Below are 6,860 nucleotides of genomic sequence, written 5' to 3'. Positions count from 1 at the left end.
CCAATCAAACTTGTGCAATCTCTGCAGTAGAATCAGAATCCAGTTTCTTTAGCCTTTTTTAGGGTTAAAAAGGTTCAAATTCTTTTTTGATCTTTCCTAATCCAAAACAATACAGACACTGGTAATAGTTGTAAAGTATTTTACCATAACCAGTGTTCTGTCTGCTTTGGGTATGAAAGTCAGAATTGATTACAGGCATTGCAACCTGAGCATGCCTTCTGTGTAAGGTGACAAAATGTGGTTTGCAGAGTTACTGTAAACGCGCACACACAATCACTTAACATTACCAACCGTTGTTATCTTTTACATGTCGATTTTCAGAAGCGTTTCCTGACAGCTTCATTTTGTGGGTGTGAGATTGTTTGCTTTATCATTGTTGTAATATAACATATTCTGTGGTGTAAAAGCATAACCTTTACCTTAACAATGTATTTTTTTCTGCATTTAGTTTATAATAAAAAACATTACTTGTATATTTGATTACCACAAATGAAATGCATTTTAGATTTACTATTAACCTACTGTTGCATGTATCCGAGTTCTGTCATGGCAGGAAATAGATCAATCAGATAAGATGGGAGTGTGTTGTAAAAGTATTTCCATTGCACTCAAATTACTCAAACACAGATACTGTGCACATCACAATAGCACTATTGAGAAGGAGCCACACATTCATGAACTATGTATGTTAAAAAATTACACTGAGGACAAACAATAAGCAAGAATGGATTTTGTGGAAGGGATGGTGTGCATATTGGCAGTTTCTTGAATTAAAAAAAAAATGTTGGTTGCACAAATAGTGAAAAGATATTTTACTATTATATGTTGCCTTTTTTTTAAGTGTGAACTGAAGGGGGACTTACATTTGCGCCAATAAAAGGTTAAATTCATTAGATTCATTGCAGACCTGAAAGTTTTACTTGCCTTTGCATTAATCCTGAGCTTGTTGTGCAAAGGTCTAAATCTTAGTTACGTCCTGCTTTCTTGTTTGAACTCAGTGTATTTCCACAGGAGCCTTTCTTTAAAAGCTTTAGGAAATGAACCCCATAATAACCATAATTAAGCGTTAAGGAAACACCACCCTGATTAAGACAAGATAGCTGAAAACTTTTGGAGAAATAAACATGGTGTATTTGGAAACTGGTCTACACCAGGGAGCTTATGTGTGCATGGTGCTTCTCTGTACATTATCATTTGACCACATGGGGTCACTGTGATACTGAAGGTCATTATTGGCAGAAGGGAGGAAGGAACTAAAGGGAAATCCTGACAACTGGTGAATCACAGACGAAAAGACATGTATATTAGTGCTCCGGCTTAAAAACTTAAACAAAAGTACTGTACAGTAAAAGTATTGGTAGCATAATGTTAAAGCATCACAAGGGAAAGTACTCATTAAGAAAAACGTCATTGTTAAATCATTGGATTATTAAGAATGCATTACAGTAAGGTGCATATTAATGTACTTCTAATGATTTAGCTGGTTGAGGTGGAGAACAATTTTTACTACATGCAGTTGGGTAGTTTAATCTGTAACAATGAATTATAGTTTAATATTATAAAATCTTAATCTTCAAATTTACTTTAACTACCACTAAAAAATGTAGTTGTAGTAGGACATGGAGGACAGTAGGCTTTAACAAGGTTTTACTTCAGGGTGGCTTTGTCCAAAACAAGGCAAAAAGTACAAAAAAATAAAGTTAGGGGTTTTATTGATGAATCCTTATTCTCCTGCTTTTATTTTCTGCCCTAAATTCTTATTTTTTGGCAGTTCTTGGTAAGACACAAGATGTCAAATTGCCTGAAGTGATGGGATACCTTGGGCGTGATGTCACCATGCCATGCCAATTAATCGCAGCACCACAAGGCGCCAATATTCCCCGGGTTCAGTGTGATCTCATATCACCATAAGGAAAGGAAATCCTCATTGTTTTTAACATTAGCAGGTGTGGAAATGAGAGATGCAGCCTTTCAACCTATCCTACTGGCTCATTCGAAGGAACCACCAACCTTCTTGATCAAGGTGAGTGTCAGGTATTTGTCCAAGAACTGAAATGATTGGATGAGTGTATAGCCTATAGGGAGATAATCAGAGGTAGGTGTGCAAGTAGAGATGGCGAGAACACACCGAGGACAACTGCTTGATGCAGAGAGAATTTTTGTGTCAGTGACTGGCAGACACATAACACAACAAGATACAACATGATAAACATCAAACTAATTTATTTTAAAAAATGTCAGTTTTGGGAATACATTTTTCGGCCAAGAGTTAGGGCAAAGATTGATACCATCCTTAAACATGAGTGTGGAATCAATCTTCTCATCAAACTCTTGGCAAGACAGTGAGATATTGTGCTGCCCTCTTGGCCAGATCCTTTCTTACTATGAAAAAGAATAAGTGTTTTTAATTTCCAAAAATGTCTAACCACTCTTTTAACACATCACTAAAGAAAGACTCACATGGTTTGACGTTGATCATGGTTTTGTTTCTTTTCCCAGAAACGATGCAGATATTATCAAGACTGATGGCTGCTGGAGTATTTGTATACTATATTTTAATAGTAGTGACCATGCCAACCACATCTGACGTCATCATCACAAAAAGGTGTTTCTTTACTCATACATGAGGCTTTGGTCAAGCATTGTGTCTGCACTGGTGACAAAATGCCTCTCTCAAGTTCCTCTTCTGTCTACATCTGAACATTATCATATGAAGTTACAGTATTTGTTTCAGTTCCTCTAATAAAAGACTGTCCAGTAATGTGACTGAAAAATACAAGGTGAGCTTGTAGTTGGTTTGAGGCTTTATCTTTAAAGTTGTACATGGTTTTTGATTAGTTTATTTTTGTGTGCATGTATTTTCTTTAAAGCAACTTGATGAGAATGATGACATAACAGAGCACTAAATATCCTCCTCAAAACACTCTCTTACCCAAAGTCTCTACTCTGACGTCCAGCTCATCATCATCCAGAGAGGTTACACCTTCATCCTGTGTCTCTCACACACACACGCACACACGCATGCACGCGCTCGGAGGTAAGAGAGACGTGGACTGAAGTCATAATGACATTCTGTCTTTCACTTACTCTTAAAGCTGTTGTACGGTAAATTGCATTAGCCATCATTTTGTAAATGTGTCACATCATGACATCAGTAAATGAACTGCTCATTGACCAGGCGAGCTTTTTTTAAATAGCTCATTTCAGCAACAAGGCAATTTAAAGAGCTTTACATAGAACATTAAAAGTACATTTAAAAAAAACATTAAAAACAGGCATTAAAGCGCCAAGAGAATAGAACATGAAAACAAATAGAATAAGATGGGTATGTAATACTAAGATTTCAGTGTAAGAAATCTATTATTTGATATAATATAAGGCAGCGGCATACAGAAAAGTCTCCAGTCCTGATTAAAAAGAACTGAGTTGCAGCGGACCGTAAAAGCATAAGGCCCGTGTTATTCTACATTTTTGTCATTGTTTAAAAAAATCCCATCAAAATACCAAGTGTGAGTAATATTTTTAGGAAACGTTACTCACACGAGTATACAATGCATTTGTAGTATTTTCTGCTGCAGATTACACATTAGCAAGTATTTACAGCAGCATGTCTGTTTATGCAAGATCAACTCAAAATAAACAATGCCAATGTTCAAAATAATGTAAGAAGATGTCACCAAGTGTAGGTTCAATTCTATTTCTGAACAAAGGACTGATGTTGCTTTTGGTCTTTTCATGGAATCACCTTTTTTCTTTAACAAAACCCAACAATGTGTGGCTCTCCAGACCCTCGAAAAAAAACTTTACTTCACCTGAATATTGTTTTGAGTAACAAAAACCTTAGATATATACAAACAATGGATGAGGAATCCATTGAGGAATTCCTCATCCACATGAGGAATCCAGGAAATTTGCTTGTTACAGCCCCTTCTGGCAAAAAGTCCATACGAGTCCCAGGATGTTACATGACTTGCAATGTAAAAACATGCATTTCTAAAATAGATTTAAACAAAGAAACCGAGCTGGCCTACCTCATCTCCTCCAGCAGCTCGTTCAACAGTCAAGGGGCCCTGGACCTGATCGTGTCTGTAGCGTCATGGAGGGGAGTGTAAGGCAGCAAGGGACAGTTCAGTGAAAATTAAAATTCAAAAGTTTAAGGACATGGGCAGAAAGTAACTGATAATCCTCAGGTATCCGGAATGAGGCTGGTTAAATACCCAGACAGGTACAGCAGGTTTCAGAGTGTCGAGGCAGGGAATCAATCGCATGAAGCACATAGCAACATTGACAAACAAACAACTGACTGTGCAGAAAGGGGGCAGTACTGATTAGGAAAAGTGGACACAGGTGAGCAAGTGACTGGGACTGGTGGGAAGGTCTGGGGACATCTGGCGGACAGGTAGAGAATGGCAGGCAAAACAAACTACTCGACAGTTGCTGTCAGAACATGTGAGAACAACAACATTTTTTACAGGCTCATTTGTTTGTTTTTTCTGTGCTGTTTAACTGATTTTATATTGAAATTCAGTGCTTAATACATTTGATTACAATTACCATCTGTGCTGTTGGGACGTAGAAGAAAATTAGTTTTTTGAAGTGTAAAAATATAAACATAGGGGCTTATATTACATTTTTAATTTAAATTTGTTGTGCAGTTACATCTGTTTTCTGTTGCAAGTTAGTGCTTATGATTTGTTTACAATCAGTGTAATACTTTTGAGATAATTCAGTCCTGTTGCTTGTTTATCAAATCATGATGCAAGCAGATATACTAGAGTGCACAGTTTGGTAAATTGTTTTTTGTTTTGTCTATTGTTTAGTATAGTTGCACGTTACCAGACCTTACTAAATCTGTTGTTTCCCATACTTTTTATGTACCGAAGAGTTCTGCAATGACAGGAGAGGGATATGAAAGATGAGACAAATGCATGCATAAGTGAATTATGGAGTTTTTGTAAAATAACTAAATGTATTCATATATTTATGAGTATAATGAACTACATATGTACTTTAATTACATTTGTTGATATTACTTTTGCATTTTTACTTAAGTAGGAGTTAGAATGCATGACTTACTTGTATAGTAATAAAGTATTTTTAAATGATGGCCGTGGCACTTTTTCATTAGTTAAGTATTGTGAGTACTTCCTCCACCCCTGGCATTATGACAGTGTTTGCATACCAGTAAATCATTTCATTCAGACATGTGAAGGAAAAATGCAGCAAACTTTCCAAGGACAAAGAGGAGACACGTGTCACCAAAGGACAGTTTGAATATTTTTATTCCAAAAGACGTTTTTGTGTCTATAGGTTTGAACAACAGGGCAATCTCTCTGAAGAACATCATTGCACCTTCTTCCCAACACCATCCCACACCCTCAACCCACAACCCCACCATAGAACCTCTTGCTCTTCAACAGGAATAATAACAACAATTTAATCATAATATTCATCATCAGATTTAATAATCCATTTAGCACTGGTATAGAAATATGAAAAAAATACTAAAGAAAAGAACATAAAAGTAAACAAAAAGGTTTGTTTTGCAGAGTGACTGTTCAGAAACCCCATCTGATCTGTTTTGTGACCCTCCCTTCCCTTCATAATTATTCATACTAGCAATATATTGGCTGTTCAGGGTTTGTACCCTTCTTCTTTCTTCTCCACAATCATACTTTGCAGCTAATAATTGCTTTCAGCTGATGGTTTAAAGCTGTTGGTAGCCACTTATTGGCTATGTGGTGCGGTTACATATCAAGTGGGAATTCATACACAGAAGAAAAACAACCTGTGGGTTTACAACCTTTAGACAACAAAGGAATTAGAAATGAAGATGTGGACGATGTCTCCGCTTGTGTTTTTGTTTGTGTGTGTGTGTGTGTGTGTACTGTGACTTCTTTTGGAATAGGGTTGGCTCCTGTTGTCTTGTCAGTATTCTGAACACAAGGACAGAAGTAAACAGAGAAAACAGAGAACAGAGACATCAAATCTGGGCCTGCTTCTGCTGACAGCAATCATTCAGAGAAACGGCATAATGTGTGCAAACAATGTTATCATTTGTTATCTGGAGCACAACAGCGTCGACAAATCTGTTTCAGTGCAAAATGCATAATTTTATACAGCACAACAATATTTGCCCAGACAACGATGCCAGTATTTCATATTTTTTTCAGGGGATTTATAAAGGGCTGAACTGGTGGGTTTGTATTTACTTTTAATACTTCTGAATATGTACTGTTGAAAAGCCAGTGAGGGATTGTTTTCCAGCTGTTTGGTGAGATCAGAGAAGATAACACGTAGCTCCTTGATAAGAAATGAAGCAGTTTTATATGTAATGGAGGTGGGATTCAAATCAAAGGGCAAAGAAGAGGCAAAGGAAAAAAACAGCGTTATGTTTTCAGGAAGCAGGAAACACTGACTTTCGAGAATTGAGAATCAGCTGCTCAACAGCATAAAATCTTCTGTCAGGAAATGAACACTAAGCAAACACTAAACCCGATTATGCAAATTTAGTCATATCTTGAATTAGAAATGTTTCATCAGCTAACCTTCAATGTTTAGATGTCAGCATGTCATTTAACACAGCAGGATGACATTTTATAACCACAGTAAAATAACTATAACTAAGGCTGTGTATCAAACCGCCCCTTAGATCATTAAGTAGCAAATCCCTCTACGGTGAGTATTTTGGGACATTTTGGGACCTGATTAGATAACTAATTCAATGAACACAGAGACACTGATGAGTCAGTGACCTGCAGTGCAGAAAATGCTAATACCGCACTTGATTACAATGTCATATAATAATAATAAAATACATCTCAGGGACGATGGGCTATTAACAAAAGACTAGGCATTTG

The sequence above is a fragment of the Etheostoma cragini genome, chromosome 6 (assembly GCF_013103735.1).
Source record: "Etheostoma cragini isolate CJK2018 chromosome 6, CSU_Ecrag_1.0, whole genome shotgun sequence".
NCBI classification, from domain to species: Eukaryota; Metazoa; Chordata; class Actinopteri; order Perciformes; family Percidae; genus Etheostoma; species Etheostoma cragini.
The sequence above is the reverse complement of the archived record's forward strand: the minus strand, read 5'-3'. Positions refer to the sequence as shown.